The following is a 19,249-nucleotide window of genomic DNA, read 5'->3' on the forward strand; positions in this document are numbered from 1 at the left end:
ATATTTCCTTTGCATAAAGGAGAATCTAAGTCTGTGGTTACAAATTATAGACCAATCAATATCTAAGGAGTGGTGGTAAACGTGCTGAAAAAGGTTGTCAAAAAGAGAATTCAGGAATGGGTGCATAAGAATATGATATACTCCTTGAGGGACAGCAGGGCTTTGTGAAGTGTTGATCATGTCTTAATAATCTAACTTTTTATAATGCAGTGACAGTTGAGTTGGATAAAATGAATGACTACACGATGGATACTGCTGAATTTTGTAAAGGCATTTGACACGTGAAACTGTTCATGCAAACTACAAGAAATTGGGGGATGGGTATGAAACTGGATAAAATTATAGCTTGTGAGTAGATACCAGAAAGTAGTATATGGAGGATTAGAATCCAGAAGGTAGGTAACTAGTGGTGGGCTGCAAGGCTCTGTACTTGGACCACTGCTGCTTAATTTGTATATAAATGATATAGGAAACAGCTTGAAGGATGATATTCAGAGTTATTTGCTGATGATGTAAAGTTGGGGTAATAGATAATCAAGGTGATTTAGAGCTTGCAGAATTATTTAAATAGGCTGACAGCATAGGCAAAACATAATGGATGTCAATTTAATGGAAAAGTATAAAGTTATGCATGTTGGGATATAAAGATTACAAACTGTGTACTACATTGAGGGAACTATAGTCCAGGAATTGTGCTCTACATATTAAGGTATTTAATATGTAGAGCACTATTGCTTTTATCAAAAGCTTTTTTTCCCGAATTCTCTGAGACAGTTATAATTAATTGTAGCAATTCTTGATTTAACGTATTTGACAAATCTGTTTCTAGTTCTGTAATATTTAAATTGTTTGTTGCTAGTTCATGCTTAGACACTCGTAACCGATTGAGTAGTAAGGAATGACTTGCTTTTTGATAGATTTTATGGGCGCCTGGAGATTTGATGGTTTCTTTCAGTTTTGCAAAGGTTGGAATAAGATTATCACGTCTGCACTTTTTTAAAAAGGATATTCTAGCTCATAGCTTACCCTGTTCCTAGTAGCTTACTAGGAAACTTGCAGTTTTCCTAGTAAGTTTGTCTTCTGCGCTGTCATTTCCCCGTGAAGGAATAAAACTTTTTTAAATAACGAAACCTGCGGTGCGTTCATAATTAGAAGAAACACACGTATAAACCACAGTGAAAATTATTTAATTGTAAATATTTCATCCTAAGTATCTTAGGACATCATCAGTACAGTATTTAAACAAAAATTAGGAATAACATACAGTTAGGGCGCATGATTACAATAGAATCTCATGAAAACGTGCATAACATGCTAAAGTAGTACAAAAAAAAACAAAAAAAAAACGTTAATTATTTAACACAGTTTTGTATGATAATTTCCCATACTTTAGGAATAGTAAGAACGTCGTTGCAGTTTAGGTTTGGTCTGTGTAGTAGGGCTTCAGAACTTTCTTTGTATAAACGTTCATGTTTAAATATAGATCTATGTAAAAGTTTAGCCTTTTCCCAATGGATCCTATGGTTTGGATTTTCAATTCCGTGTTGAGAGAGGCCAGATTTCTGTGGTTTAAGAAGACGAATGTGGTCTTGATGTTCCGAGATGCGTTTCTGATCAGACCTACCTGTCTATCCAAAGTAAGACAATTTGCATGAGCATGGAATCTCATAAACACCAGGTAACATCAAGGGTGAGAATTTGTCCTTAGCAGAAGGTAATAAGTTGTAAATTTGGTTGATAGGTTTGTAAGTAGTGGCAAAATTGCATTTCTTCATAATTTTAGAAAGACGTTCTGAGATGCCTTTAACGTAAGGTATGGGAATCCTATGCACTTCTTCCTGTCTGGTTTGATGTATGCAGAAGTGACTGATGATTTTTTTGAGTTGTTTTGGGATTATATCCATTTAGGATGGCTGTATTTTTGATAACTTCTAATTCCTGGTTTAAAGATTCTTCAGAGGAGCAGAATTTGTGTGCTCTGGAAACTAGTGATTTAATAATGCCAGATTTCTTATTAAATCACTAGTTTCCAGAGCACACAAATTCTGCTCCTCTGAAGAATCTTTAAACCAGGAATTAGAAGTTATCAAAAATACAGCCATCCTAAATGGATATAATCCCAAAACAACTCAAAAAATCATCAGTCACTTCTGCATACATCAAACCAGACAGGAAGAAGTGCATAGGATTCCCATACCTTACTTTAAAGGCATCTCAGAACATCTTTCTAAAATTATGAAGAAATACAATTTTGCCACTACTTACAAACCTATCAACCAAATTTACAACTTATTACTTTCTCCTAAGGACAAATTCTCACCCTTGATGTTACCTGGTGTTTATGAGATTCCATGCTCATGCAAATTGTCTTACTTTGAACAGACAGGTAGGTCTGTTCAGAAACACATCTCGGAACATCAAAACCACATTCGTCTTCTTAAACTGCAGAAATCTGGCCCCTCTCAACACGGAATTGAAAATCCAAACCATAGGATCCATTGGGAAAAGGCTAAACTTTTACATAGATCTATATTTAAACATGAACGTTTATACAAAGAAAGTTCTGAAGCCCTACTACACAGACCAAACCTAAACCGCAACGACGTTCTTACTATTCCTAAAGTATGGGAAATTATCATACAAAACTGTGTTAAATAATTAACGTTTTTTTTTTTGTTTTTTTTGTACTACTTTAGCACGTTTTCATGAGATTCTATTGTAATCATGCGCCCTAACTGTATGTTATTCCTAATTTTTGTTTAAATACTGTACTGATGATGTCCTAAGATACTTAGGATGAAATATTTACAATTAAATAATTTTCACTGTGGTTTATACGTGTGTTTCTTCTAATTATGAACGCACCACAGGTTTCGTTATTTAAAAAAGTTTTATTCCACGGGGAAATGACAGCGCAGAAGACAAACTTACTAGGAAAACTGCAACTAAAACAGGGTAAGCTACGAGCTAGAATATCTTTTTTAAAAAAGTGCAGACGTGATAATCTTATTCCAACCTTTGCAAAACTGAAAGAAACCATCAAATCTCCAGGCGCCCATAAAATCTATCAAAAAGCAAGTCATTCCTTACTACTCAATCAGTTACGAGTGTCTAAGCATGAACTAGAAACAGATTTGTCAAATATGTTAAATCAAGAATTGCTACAATTAATTATAACTGTCTCAAAGAATTCGGGAAAAAAAGCTTTTGATAAAAGCAATAGTGCTCTACATATTAAATACCTTAATCTATTAAATCGATCAAAAAAGATCACTAACAAATTACCAACGGAAAAATGGGTAGTCAATTTATCTAACCGTCAACTAACAAAAGATGAATTAAATGTTCTAGCAAGAGGCCATAAATTTGCGATTTCACCAAAGTGTTTCCCATATTTAGACTTTATACATAATATAGAAAGAAACATCAAGCATCTCTCCGGTATTGAAGCCAACAAACTTTGTTTCGAAGTAGCTAAAGTGATCTACAATGCCAAACCTTCAGAATTAAATATCCCACCGTCGGAATTAAAAGCTATTATTTCCTTAAAACGTAACAAAAATTTAATCATTACTAGAGCTGATAAAGGAAATACCACTGTGGTTCTTGATACCAATTCATATGACCGAAAAATTAATTTACTTCTTCGAGATCGTAATACTTACTCCAAATTGGATTTTGATCCTACGAATCGTCAACTCAGAAAATGAAATAAGCTACTTAATGAAACTTCCTCCTTAGATGAAGAAACAATCAAAAAACTTAAAACATACCATGCAAGACCTCCTAGAATTTATGGCTTACCTAAACTACACAAAACTAATGTTCCACTTAGACCTGTCGTAGACTGTATCGGCTGTCCAACGTACAAGTTATCAAGATTCTTATCTAACCTTCTCCGCCCTCACATAGGCCACTCAGTCTCTTCAATCAAAAATTCTAATGAGTTTCACACAAAAATTAAAGACATCCAACTATCAAAAACTGACTTGTTAATCAGCTTCGACATTGTCTCCCTCTTCACTAACATTCCCCATAAAGAAACAATAGAATTACTAACTCAAAAAATTTCTGTCTGATATAGTTGAATTGTTCAAATTTGTTATTGCATCAGGTTACTTCACCTGGAAAGGTCAAATTTACAAGCAAGAGGAAGGAACAGCAATGGGATCTCCTTTATCACCAAACCTAGCAAATTTGTTTCTAGAACACCTTGAGGAAAAAATATTCACTTTTGAACCCAAACCAAAAATTTGGCTAAGATATGTCGATGACGTATTTGCAGTATGGAATCATCCCGAACCTGAATTACAACTGTTTCTAGATAAAATGAACCTTCTTCATCATCGCATCAACTTTACGTTAGAAAAAGAATCTCCATAGAGTATCTCTTTTTTGGATTTATACATCAAAAGAAAAGAAGACGGTTCCATCGCCACTTCCGTCTTTCGCAAGCCTACGTTCTCAGGTCGCTACATTCACAATTCTTCTGCTCATCATCCATCTCAGAAATCTGTCATTATTAAATCACTAGTTTCCAGAGCACACAAATTCTGCTCCTCTGAAGAATCTTTAAACCAGGAATTAGAAGTTATCAAAAATACAGCCATCCTAAAATGGATATAATCCCAAAACAACTCAAAAAATCATCAGTCACTTCTGCATACATCAAACCAGACAGGAAGAAGTGCATAGGATTCCCATTCCTTACGTTAAAGGCATCTCAGAACGTCTTTCTAAAATTATGAAGAAATACAATTTTGCCACTACTTACAAACCTATCAACCAAATTTACAACTTATTACCTTCTGCTAAGGACAAATTCTCACCCCTGGTGTTTATGAGATTCCATGCTCATGCAGATTATCTTACTTTGGATAGACAGGTAGGTCTGTTCAGAAACGCATCTCGGAACATCAAGACCACATTCGTCTTCTTAAACCGCAGAAATCTGGCCTCTCTCAACACGGAATTGAAAATCCAAAACATAGGATCCATTGGGAAAAGGCTAAACTTTTACATAGATCTATATTTAAACATGAACGTTTATACAAAGAAAGTTCTGAAACCCTACTACACAGACCAAACCTAAACCTCAACGACGTTCTTACTATTCCTAAAGTATGGGAAATTATCATACAAAACTGTGTTAAATAATTAACGTGTTTTTTTTTTGTACTACTTTAGCACGTTATGTACGTTTTCATGAGATTATATTGTAATCATGCGCCCTAACTGTATGTTATTCCTAATTTTTGTTTAAATACTGTACTGATGATGTCCTAAGATACTTAGGATGAAATATTTACAATTAAATAATTTTCACTGTGGTTTATACGTGTGTTTCTTCTAATTATGAACGCACCACAGGTTTCGTTATTTAAAAAAATATAATCCAGGAAATTGATGAAGCTAGGTATTTTAGGAGGGTTTGGGTAGACAGATTTGAAGTTTAGGATTCATATTGATAAAGTATCCAGAATAGCTTACGGGATTACTTGTTGATTGAAGAACTCATTTGTAAACAGAGAAAAGAGAGTGGTCATTCCTCTTTTATAAAGTTTTGATATGACCATATCTGGAATACTGTGCTCAAGTTTGGTCACCTAGCTTTCTTGGAGAAGAGGAAGTGATGGAGAGGCTCACGAGGCAAGTGACCAAGATAATGAGTGGTCTGTGGAATGTTCCCTATGAGGAGAGATTGTGGATTACAAAAATTGGTTGATAGGTGTAAAAAAAGGGGGGAGATATAATAGAAACATTCGAGTTAAGAGAATTTATGGGATTAATACAAAGGAAATATTTCAGCAATTGCTAGAGAGGAGGAGACAGGACAATAGGTCATTCCTGGAAGTTGAGTAAGAGTGTGGTTAGCAAGGTTGTGTGGACTAGAGTGTTAAAGAAATGCAGTTGGTTGCGTAAGTCAGTTGTAAGTGCTTTTTCTGTTAATGGTTTTTAAAGAGTGGTATGATAGATATTGTGTTGATAGTTTGGATCTCCCACATTGAATTTTGGGACTATGTAGCGATGCCTATGCAATAATTATTTTATTTTATTTATTAGTTTATTATTATTATGTGGCACCTCCAGGGAGTCCAAAGACTCATCAAGGGAAGATACCTACTCTACAACTCTCCATCTCCACCACTCAATCCATCAACTCCAGCAAACAGCAAATCATCATCTACTGCCCACCACCAGTAAAATTTTCACAGATAATCATAAACATTCATGCCCACCATCGTATTGGAATCTGCAGCCTTTTGGCTGGAAAGTGGATATGCTAACCACTTGCCCAACCAGGCTGACATAATAATAATAACAATCCTTCTATTATCTTTTATATTCAAAATGTTAACTTTTTGGGTCAACAAAGTTAAATTGAAAAGTCTTGAAAGTTGGAGATACATAGAGTAATACAAATTGGTTTCATATGAAATCATTCCACACGAACATTACATAATCTTTACCTATGAAAATATTAATGACTGGAGGATTTAAAAAAAAAGATATCTAAAGAGGCGACTTATCAGAATTTTTGGAGAAGCATATACATGAATACTATAGATGTCAGGTATGGCTTGAAATTGGTTTTATGTAAGATTTTAACTCTCCTGATGGGTTATATAACAAATAACATGATGATAATTAGCTATAGCCGACCTGGTTGGCCGAGTGGTTAGTGTATCTGCTCTCCAGCCAAAGGCTGCGGATTCGAATCCCGCCATGGGCTTGGATGTTTGTGATTGTCTATAAAAATACTAGTGGTAGTGGTGTAGATGGTGTTGGTGCAGTTGTGGTTCATTGTAGCTAGTGGATTAGTGGATTATGGTTGGTTGAGATAGAGAGTTGTAGAGTAGATGCCCTCCCTCGATGAGTCTTTGGACTCCCTGGAGGTGTCAAATAATAATAATAATAATATCATAGCCATCTGCTAAGCATTCCGAGCATATTTGCCAACATTGGCTGGCAGTAAGTCCCCCCCCCCCCCGTTTTTGTTTTGAATGAAAATGAATTGTAGTTTGAAAATTTTAGGGAAATCCAAGTGTGACAGAATGACACTAACCACTCTTTAAAACAGATCAGGAAATAAAGTGGAACATAAAGAAAAATTGCAACTTCAAAAACATCAGTGGTGGTAATGGTTGCATAATCTCAGCAAATGCAGCACATTGCCATTTGATCTCATTGGCTTCTTTGACACCAAGCATACATTGGACCCTTTCATGGACATTATTACTTTATCAGTGCTCTCTAGAGAAGAAATTTTAAAGATCTCACTGAAAACATGCTTATCAGTGATGAATTTCTCAAAAATATTTCCTAAGAGTCAAATTTGGAATGACCTCACTTTTCTTCTACTTTGGACTGAAGTTGAATATGCTCTCAAGTATATGCAGGCCAACAGGACTGCTGATCCTGAAGGCTTCTCCACTAAGATTTTCAAATTTCAAAACTCAAGCACCAGCCTACGTCCCTTTTTGGTCAGATCTGAACAACAAAGACATGATGCCTTGATTGTAGATGTCTTCAAAAAAGTGATAAGTCAAGCTGTGACAATTATTGCAGTATCTATTTCTCTATTGTTTGTTGCCAGGAAATTCTATTCTTGCTAGCGCTCTGCTTTCACAATCTCATGGCAGTTTCAGGCCTGTAGGCTGTTTTTTGCGTTTATCAATCTGGCCAAAGTCTTTGACTCTGTTGACTAGAAAGTTCTCTGAAGAATTCTACAAAGATTAGTCATCTACCAAAATTTATTGCTGTTTTGAGACTTATGTGACAATGTTTTGACAAGTGTGATCAGAAGGTGTTCAGATCTGTTTGAAGCAGCATAAAGCAGGGCTGTGTTTAGTTCTTTACTGGCAATAATTCTTCATTTCATTTGTGGAAAACCTCTTTTTAAAATCAAAATAACTAACTTATAGGATAGAGGAGAAAGCTTTTAATGCATGTTGATGTTATTTTCCCTCATTCTGAAACTGTGCATCCAATTATTAACATTTTTGGTGCACAGAAGAAATGATCTGGGTGTAAACATATTAAAAAAATAAAGTGTTTCACTACTTATTCCATCCCATTCAATGCAGGTGTCTGTCATTCGCTGGATGTTGTAATCCTAGCAAAATGCCAACCATTTTTCTTATCTTGACATTCATCTTCCAGCAAATGCTGACACCCATGAAGGAATTCAGTGTTATTTGAAACCTCTTAGTGCATCTTTTGGATCTTTTGTAGAAAGTGAGTCAGATGACTGAGACATCCATGCTACAACCAAACATTTAGTTTATTGGGCTGCTGTCATTCCAGCTTAGCTGTATAGTTTCAAAATGTGAACCACATATGGCATGCACGTGGGAAAAAATTGGAAATACCACCAACATTCCTCTAAAGAATTCTAAAATTCACTGGAAAGACGAGTACATATGTGTATTTATTGAAATTAGCTACATGAATATAGACGAAAGATTATTCACATTTACTTCATTGGCTTGATCACATCAACCATATACCATCTCTGCTGATAAAATAACTGAGCTCTGGCTCAGTTGATATGGACATGTAATGAGATGCCCTGTAAATGGGTCTACCACATTTAACCTGTTTCACATGAATTCTTGTATGAAAAATGATCTCCAAACTGCCCAGTTGTAGACATCAACAACCCAGGGCAGAATACCTCAAGTGAAATGAGATAATGGTGAGGACAAAGAAGAACCATATACCATCTGTCAAAACAAATATTCTTCTTCTTTAAACTGAGCTCTGGCTCAGATGATTCTTTTGCTTCAAGGATAGCCTCAAGAAAATGTGAAGAAATGTAACATCCACATTAACAACTGGGAAGCTCAGGCTTTTAGCACATGCACTTTTTTCTATGCATAAATCACCTTCTGTCACTAATCTGAAATCCTATTCATAGTTTTGCTTCCGGCAGTATTCTTCATTCTCTTTATCATTTGACAAATTTCGCAATGCTCATGTAACACAAGCTACAAAATATTCATAATTAATGACTCAAACACTGATCTCCTTGCCATATATCAATGGGTTAAAGACAAGCTCTTTATCTTCACTGCCACCAAAATGCATTCCTGATTTATTTCATGCAAGAAAGACCCATGTGCCACTTTCTGACATACCTAATACTACTGAGATCTTCATGCAAGATGATCAGATATCTTTTTCTGGACTGACTGACACCTCCAGCCTGCTTAATAAATGAAGCTTTTTTTTTTAATGCCTTTTGCCCATGATATTACTTTTCATGTATAGAACTACCAATGCTATATAAATTCCAAATATGCCTTATCATAGAATATTGTTTTCACATATGTGTGGTTGTTGCAAGTTTTTTCCACTTGAGTATAAATTAAATTAAACTTACTAAATGTTTAATTTAATATCTTGTGGTGTTCCATAAATATCTCTAAAAATGCTTGGTGATCTCACTCTCACATCAGTCCAGTCATTTTTATTATTTTTTTTTTTTTATAAATATACTGTTTTTGCCTTGTACCTCTTCTATGGGCACAGTTGCATTAAACTGGCTGCCATAATCCCTTACTTTCCTGTAAAGCCTGTAAACACACAAGCATCTGCTGATCAGCATCCTATCAGTTATATACTGTACATCCTATACTGTTCAGTGATTCATATTAAACTAATTTCTCATGCTCCTCTTTCATTCTATCTACTTCTGTGCTTTGGAACAGACTTCTGCACACAGCTTTCCCTAAGGACTGCAATCTCCAGTTGTTAAAAAATCGGGTTGCTACTTAATCACTTACCCACAGGTGTCACTGATTATTATCATCATCATCAGACCTTCATAGATCATCACAGTTCATCATACCTTGACTTAAATGCATTCACTGTCTCTGCACTCACTACTCTCCATGCAAAAAATTACTCTTCACCCCCACCCATTGCTCACAACCTTTTTATACAGCTTCGAGGGATTGCCTGTTTTTCTCTCCCCATCTCCAGCTGTTCTATGAAAAATCTCATCCAAATTAATCTGCTAATTATCCCTTACCAACTTATATATCTCGATCATGCACCTCTCCTTCCTGTTCTATCCATTAAACTGTGCAATTTGCATTCTCTGAATCTCTCATAATTCTCATTCCAGAGACCCAAAAACAATTTAGCCCATCATCTCTGAACCCTCTTCAATAACTCATTATCCTTCTGAAGGTGCCCAAATCTGCATACAATAATCCATATGCAGTCTGATCAAAGTCTTGTACAATGAAATAGTAACATCCATACTTTTATGTGTCAGAATTGTCAAAATCTGCTATGCTGTCTTCATAGTTTTAGCAAAATGACCCTGAAATTTCAGGTCCCTATCCACCATAACCCCAAGATCTTTCATCTTCTCTGCCATCTCTAAGATATCTCCACCAATCTTATACTCTGCATCCCAATTTTTAAAAATCCTTACCCTTTGTTACATTGAACTGATATCCCCACATATTTGGCCATTCATCCAGTCTATTCGTGTCCTCTTGCCAGGCTACATCTGCTCTACTTCTCATAGCTCTCCTCAACTTTGCATCATTTTCAAACAACTTTATATTACCATTCAATCCCCCTTCCAATGTCATTTACGTACAAATTAAAAACATTGGTCTCAAACCAGATCCCTGGGGCACACCACTAATGATTTTCCTCTTCTGATATATTGCTTCTGATACCTATCAGACAGCCAGTATCCAATCCACTGCACTAATCTAACATCCAACTCCAGTTATGTAGCAGTCTGTTTCGGGCTTTTGCAAAATCTAAATATACTACTGTGTATGCATCCTCCCCCCCTTTATCCAACGCATTTGTCACCTTGTTATAATAAGTAAGTAGATCTTCCTATAGCAAACCCATGCTGTCCATCAAAGAGAATTCTGCTGCTGCCAACCTGGTTCTGAATCATGGTCAAGATGTTAACACCTTGACCACAACTCCAGACAAGTAGATTGGTCTATAATTTGAAGCCTTAGTCTTATCTCTCCTTTTATGAAGTAGAATAATTTTGCCCTCTTTCCATTCTTTTGGAATTTGGGCCAATCTAAGACTCATGTTAAGATAAAGTTACCTCTGCTGTTAATTCCTAGAACATTTCCTCAAGACACGTAGTGATATACCATCAAGTCCTGTGGCCTTATTGACATGAAGTTTACTTAATTCCTCGCATACCTTCTGCTCACTCATCATCAGTGGTCCTTTCCCCCCTCCTTCCCACTGTTCTCAAGTTCTGCATTGTGTTATACACTCACAAGAATGGAATACTTTAGTGATTTGCTCTTTTGACACCTCTACTATATCTCCTACAGCAGTTATCATTCTACCATTATCACTGATCAACATCACCCTCCCATAATTATTCTTCCTTCTATTGGCCACATATTGAAAAAATTCCATAGGATTTCTTTTAGTTTTCATTTGCTAACTGCTGCTCATATTGCATTTTTGCTATCCTTGCCAAATGAGTCACCTTCCTTCCTTGCTTACTTTTTGTATTCCTAATATAACTGATTATTACCACTCTCATTTTGTTCTGCCTCCACAATGCCTTTTTTCTTCCAGATTGCATGTTTCATCTCTTCAGTCATCTATTTAAGCTGTATAACTGAGAGGAGACCTCCACATAGCCTTTAAAGGAATGCGGAGAACCGACCAGGGCTTCTGACCTGATGTCCAATCCTCACCTTCTCGTGGTGCACCCTGTTGGGTATCTACTTTGATACTGAATGAACGAGGATGGGCTGGAAATTTGGGATTTAGCCGACCAAATTGTATTCTTATTGGTTAAACCAAAATAAAAAATGATGGTACAACACGACAAAATTTCATTAAACAAGGTTAAACAAGGCCCTCGTTTTCGCCAGGGAACCAGGGCGAACAGCGAAAAGTCAGCTACTGGAACAAATCTGAAAACAAACCCCAACTCAACATCACCAGAGTTAAAGATTGGTACTATCAACGTAAGAAGCCTGAATGGCAAAGAAATAGAGCTAGCTGAGGAATTAGATAAGTACCAGTTCGACATAATAGGGGTGACTGAAACAAAAAAGACCAAAACTGGTGAGATCTTTCTGAGCAATAAATACAAAATGTTATATTCAGGCAATGACAATCAAGGAAAAGGAGTAGCCATAGTATTCAACACAAAATACGAGGCTAATCTTCTTGAATGGCAATCAGTCTCAAGTAGAGTAATGTGGGCAAATATGAGAATGGGGAACTGGACAATGAGACTTATTTGTGCCTATGGTCCCACAGAAGGTTCTACTAAGGTAGAAGTGGAGGAATTTTTTGACGCTTTAGAAAAAGCAATTGACACAGTGAAAAAGGAAAAGTTGGTCCTTGTTGGGGATCTAAATAGCAGAGTAGGAAATGATTGTGAGACACATATATTTTGGGAAAATTTGGAGAAAAGAGCAAATCTAATAATAATGGCAAATATCTGTTGGATTTCTGCTCAGGACATGGACTGGTTATTACTAACTCCATGTTATAACATAAAAATGTGCACAAATTCACATGGAGAGAAGAGGCTAGAAATAAGAAAAGTCTCATTGACTATGTTATTGTTGATAGTGATGTTTTCTCCCTGGTGCAGGACATCAGAGTGTACAGAGGATCTGAAATTGGAAGTGATCACTATTTAGTCTTGAGCAGAATAAAATTGAATTTCATATTGAAAAGAATGACATGTAAGAAAGTTTTAAAGTGAATAAAAGTTGAGCAGCTCTCAGATGTGAACTGTAGTCTAAAATACACAAAGATTATTGAAGAAAAAATGAAAGAGTTTGAGAACAGGAATCAAACCTTGGAGATTCAGTGGCAAATTCTGAAGAAAACATTGATTGATTCTGCCAGAGAGGCATGTGGTGAGGTTGTTTGCAAGGATAAAAAAATCAGAACTCCCTGGTGGACACAGGAAGTTAAAGAGGCAGTAAAGGAAAAGAAGAAGGCATATCAAAAGTTCCTGGCAAATAAGTCAGCTTTTACTCTTACAGAATACAGAGACAAATGTAAGAAAGCTAAACAGTATGTAAAACTAACTAAACAAAAGTCATGGGAGGACTTTGGCAAGATTATAGAAAATAAATATCAAGAAGGTGGCAAAATATTCTGGAGGTTGTTGAAGAAGCTTCGGAATGGAGGAAAGAGTGCTGTAAAAGGAGTTAGAGATGATAAAGGTGACATGAAAACAGGAGAAAAAGATATCCTTGAAGTATGGAGTAAATACTTTGAAAAACTGCTAAATGAAACAAGCAGTGATGACAGCACAGTGATAAAAAAACACTGACCAGGCATGCAGTCAGGAATACATATCCATACTTGAAGTAGAAAAAGCCATCAAAGGCTTGAAATGTGGAAAGGCAGCAGGAGTAGATGATATTCGACCAGAAATGCTGAAGTATGGTGGTATAAAAGTCTTACAGTGGCTGCACTGCATAGTTCAAAAAGCCTGAACAGAGGAACGAATTCCCGATGATTGGAGTAAAGTTCTCATAGTACCCATATATAAAAAGGGAAATAAAACTGAATGTGAGAATTACAGAGGTATTTCCCTACTGAGTGTTCCTGGCAAGATCTATGCAAGTATACTTGAGAAACGGTTGAGAAGAATTGTGGAAGAAAAGCTTGGTGAAGAACAAGCTGGATTCAGGTCAAATAGAGGCTGTCAGGATCAGATCTTTACTTTACAACAAATAGTCGAGAAAGCATGGGAATATAACAAAGATCTGCATTTAAGTTTTGTCAATTTGGAAAAGGCATATGGCAAGGTGCCAAGAGAGAAGCTATTCAATACGCTGCAGTTATATGGTGTCAATGGGGCATTATATCAAGCAATATTTAGTCTTTATTTGAGTTGTAAGTCAGCAGTTAGAATTGAAGGAAGTACAGGAAGATGGTTTAGTGTTAAATCTGGTGTGAGACAAGGATGTACATTATCCCCTCTGTTATTCATTATCTATATGGATCACATTATGAAGCAAAGCGGTATTAAACCTTGATATCAAAATTGGAGATGTTAATGTCAGCTCTTTGCTTTATGCGGATGATGTTATACTTCTAAATAAATCCGCTACAAGTCTGCAAGATTCTCTGACTAAATTGAATAGCTGTTGTAATAGATATGGTATGAAGGTCAGCAATAAAAAGACAAAGACAATGAAAATAAGCAGAATCATTGAAAATGTCAACTGTGTTGTGAATGGAGAACCTGTGGAACAAGTAAAACATTTCAACTACTTCGGCACGATTTTTACTGAAGATGGTAAATTAAATATAGAAATAGACAACAGAATCAGCAAAGCTGGTATGGTGGGAAGTCAATTGAATAAATTCATATGGAATAAGAGAGAAATTAGTCAGAACACTAAATTAGCTGTATACAAGACAGTGTTGAAACCAGTTTTAACTTATGGATCTGAGAGCTGGGTCAGAAGTAAAACACTTGACCAAAGACTAGAGACCGCAGATATGAGAGTCCTGAGAAAGATTAGAGGTGTGAACAGATGGCATCAATGCCAATATCATATTAAAAATGAGAATATTAGGAAAGAACTTGACATTGTCAGCATCCAGGAATGCGTTAGCAGAGCTAATCTCAGGTGGTATGGTCACTTAAACGGAATGGGTGAAGAAAGATTAGCAAAACAAGTGTTCTCTGCCAGGTTGGCAGGAAAACGACCCAGAGGAAGACCAAGATATAGGTGGATTGATATGGTACAAAGTGCCTTAGACGATAGAAATCTGATAATGTTGGGGTCTTGACAAGTAGCAGACTGATTTGGAGGAAAATTGTAGATAGGAAGTTAGTAATGATGTAATTTTTTCATGTAGTACTGTCATATCCTGTACACCCCTTGAGGGTACATGGCAGGAATTTTGATGATGATGATGATTTGATCACCTGACCTTTGGAATACACTGTCATTGTCTCTGCCAGACAGTTCCTGAGTAGGGACCAAGCAGCCTTGATTTCCTTCCCATCCAATTCCTCATTCCATGATATATAACTGCAAGCTACCTCATGAGTTTGTCATAATCATTTCCCTTATAATTCTGCATATAGCCCTTTCTCACAAAAGTACTGATATGACTGGTCACTACCCTTTTAATCACTTCATGGTCACTTTCTACAACTGAAGGAATACTTGATACTTCGTTTACAATAATATCCTCTGAAGAGATAATCAAAGACAAGATCCGTGTGTACCCTCTGTTACATCCCGCCTAAGATAGCTGTCCCTCAACAATTCAAGAAATTCATTCTCTTTGGTTCCAGATCTCTTCATTTCATTTTATATTATAATTGAAATTGCCCATAATGATCCCTCCTCCACTTCACACCATAATGCTTCAAAACTACTGCTACTATGTGTTTCTTTCATTTCCACCCTAGATGGGCACAACTCCTTAGCCATCAACAACATCACTCCTCCCTTTTTGCCCTATATGTCCCTCCATCTTTCTGTTCCTGTCAAAATGTCATCCTTGTCCAACCACATCTCACTTATTATAACAATTTTTGTATAAATGAACTCTATCACTGCTACAATTTCATTTCTCTTATTTCAGATACTTCTAGCATTCATTAAACATACAAACTAGCTCATTTCTGTTTCTTTAAAAAAGTCTTACTGATCCTACTTCTTGAATATGCCTCCTCCATACTTCTCCCTGACCATTCCTCTCTATCATCACTGATGTTACACCTCTCCCCAGACCTAAATGTTACCTCCTACATCCTTGACACACTCATACATTACCACTTTTGAAACCATCATCTACACTTCTCATGCAATGTCTCCCTGCCACCCTGACCCCAACTCCCATTTCCATGTCTGTCTTGTGTTCCTTCTCTCTCTCATTTTCTTCACATGCCACTTATTTCTTCATTCACAAACTTTCCTGCTCTTCTTCAACATCTCTTGCTTCCTCAAATCCTTCATTCACTTCAGTCATAACTTTCTTTTGCAGCAACAATTTCTCCAACTGACTCATCCCAAATCTGTTTCAATGTAGCCCATCTCATTTATACAGCTCTATCCATCCCTCAAATTCACCCCACACATTCACAAAATGAACTCCTTTCTCCTCACACAACTCAGCAAGCATGCCATTTATAATCTTTATTCATCTTCTCAACTCATCATTATCATGCCTGGGCAATATGCTGACCTTACCTTACCTTAACTTCCAACAAAGTTATATTTCACTCTCCTTAACAACCCTCTGATATCCATCATTACATTCTCCTGATTATCTACCAAATCATTTGTACCAACTCTTTTGCTTGCTTACTCCTCTTATTTGCTTCAATCACCCTGCTTATTTTACCTCCTAGAAAATAAACCTTGTGTGCTTTTCACTAACCACACCTCCAGTCATTGAATTCCCCATACAGGGCTGCTCAAATCAATAGATATCTCTTTCAAAAGGCCATCTCTCAACACATTCTTCCTCACATTTCCATGCAAAGCTGTAATTCTCCTCACTTCATTCCTCATATGTTTGATCTCTTGCTTCTTCTTTACCAACTCTGCTTTCATCTCTTCAATTACTTTCCCACTGCCATTTATTCCAGTTGCATTTTCATTACATTGTGCATTCATCACCACCACTACTAACTAGCTGCCAGTTACACCTGATATCTTACCATTATCGACTTCCATGCACTCAACCATTCAATCTGCTCTGCTTGCTTCCGTAACTGCATCCATGATCTTTTGCCTATTACCATTCACATTCACTGAGATCTCATAATCCACAAGCATGTTTCACTCTTTGCACACCCAAACTCTCTCATCTCTCCTATTAATCTTCTCCACATAAATATCTTCAATCTCTCTCCAAGCATATATATTGCATTCATGGCAGCTCACCATTTTTGAAAAACTATGCCACTTGCATTCATCTTTCGAGGTGATCTACATTTCACATAATTTTGCTTATGCCCAAAGCTACATACAAGAAACACAAAGAACTTTTATTAATACAGAACTTTAACTAAACTGAACACTCCCTACCAACCACAGCTATTATACACACAATTTTAAATTTAAACTTATTTTTTCCTAGCTCTCTCAATGAACACAGCTCTTTTGCAACTTCTTACATCTGAGGTGGAGGTGGGGAGAATACTGAACATATAAATTATTTTAATATTCTATAAGTGATATTTGTTCTATCAAACCATTTCTGAAAAAAGAATGCTACTGAAATAGTAGAGCCTGGGCCACATTTCCCCAAGTTACCTTTCAATAAGGACTTCTTCAGAATGCCACATAGTGTAAAAATTCAGCAATGGAGGTTCAGGCTCCTGTTGAAAATATTCATGTCCAGCTTTCAATATATGGATGTTTATTTTGCTTTGCTAAAAAGTAAATAAATATAATAATAATAGTAGCAATTTTTATTTTCAAATGAAATAATTTCTTGGGGTCACTTTAAGGGTCAAAGCTAAATAACTAAGTGGAGACCTCCACATTGTCTTTCACCAATGCAGAAAACTGAATGGAACTTCTGACCTTATGTCCAATCTTCACCTTCACGTGATGTGCCCCCATTAGTAGGTATCTACTAGGTACTGAACAAACAAGGATGGGCTAGCAATTTCGAACTTAGTTGATCAAATTGTACTGTCTGTTGGCATAAACCACAAATGCATATGATAGTACAACATGATGCGATTTCTTGCCAGCTGGGACATCGCCCTGGTTAAACAAGGGCCCCCACTGCTTTTTTCCAGGAACCAGGGAAAACATTGAAAAGTCAGCTACTGGGAGAAGCTCTAACTCAACATCTGTAAGAAGAAGAATAAACCCATCATCAGAAGAACTGAAGATAGGAACCATCAGTATAAGGAATATTAATGGAAAGGAAATTGAACTTGCAGCAGAAGAATTTGAAAAGTACCACATGTGCTTAATTGGCATTACTGAGACAAAGAAAACAAAAATAGGTGAGATCATACTAAATAATCAGTATAGGGTATTATATTCAGGAAATAATGATCAAGGAAAGGAAGGAGTAGTGATAGCATTAAACATCAAACAAGAAGATAAACTTCTTGATTGGAAGGCAGTTTCAAGTAGAGTGATGTGGGCAAACTTCAAAATATTGAAATGAACAATGAAATTTATTTGTGCAAATACTTGCCATTATTATTATGATGTTCGTAAATAGAGATGTGCACAAGTTCATGTGGAGAGAAGATGCAAGAAATGAGAAAATCTTCAAACTAAGTAATGGTTTTCAGGAAGGTACCATTAAAATGAATAGCACACTTCAAAACAGGTAAATAGACAGTGAAACTTATTTGTGCCTATTGTCTCACAGAAGGTTCTTTTAGGGAAGAAGTGGAAGAATTTTTCCAAGTCATCAGAACAGGCAGCTGGCATAAAGAAAATGGAAAAAGTAGTCCTTGTTGGAGATCTGAATAGCAGAGTAGGAAAATTTTGTGAAAAGGGCAAAACTAATAATAATGGTAAGTATTTGATGGATTTCTCTGCAGGACACAGATAGTCATTACTAACACCATGTTCCAACGTAAAGATGTGCACAAAATTCACGTGGAGAGAAGACACAAGAAATAAGAAAAGCTTAATTGACTACATCATTTAATAGTGATATCTTCATGATGGTTCAATAAACAACTGTACAGAGAAATTGAAATGGAAGTGACCATTACTTAGTGCTAAGCAGGATAAAAATGGATATTACATTAAAAAAAGAACAATGTGTAAGAAAGTTTTAAAAATAATTAAATTTTAGCAGCTTTTATAATAGGTAAACTGTAGACTCAACTATACAAACAATATCAAAGAAAATTTAAAGCAGTTTGAAAACAAGAACCAAACCTTGGAGTCACAGTGGCAAACTCTGAAGGAGACATTGATTGATTCAGCTAGGGAAGTATGTGGTGAAGTTGTATGCGAGGAGAGAAAGTAAGAAACCCTTTTTGGACACAAGAAGTTAAAGAAGCAGTTCTGGAAAAGAAGAAAGCATACCCAAAGTTCTTAGCAAATAAGTCAGCAGATACCCTAAAAGAATACAGAGGAAAATGTAAGAAAGCTAAACTATGTATAAAATTAGCTAAACAAAAGTCATGGGAAGACTTGGTTAAGATTGTGTGAAATAAATATCGGGAGGGTGGCAAAATGTTCTAGAGGCCATTGAAAAATCTTAGAAATGGAGGAAAGAGAACTGTAAAACAGATCAAAGATGA

General features: G+C 36.2%; 1 protein-coding gene across 2 annotated transcripts in view; it reads left to right on the forward strand.

The window, feature by feature from the left end:
* Window positions 1–19,249, forward strand: part of Usp32 (Ubiquitin specific protease 32) — an 808,142-nt gene that overhangs the window by 587,391 nt on the left and 201,502 nt on the right. The window lies entirely within an intron of this gene.

The sequence above is a fragment of the Typopeltis vanoorti genome, chromosome 24 (genome assembly GCF_054136105.1).
Source record: "Typopeltis vanoorti isolate ZY-2024b chromosome 24, IOZ_Tvanoo_1.0, whole genome shotgun sequence".
In the NCBI taxonomy this organism is placed as follows: domain Eukaryota; kingdom Metazoa; phylum Arthropoda; class Arachnida; order Uropygi; family Thelyphonidae; genus Typopeltis; species Typopeltis vanoorti.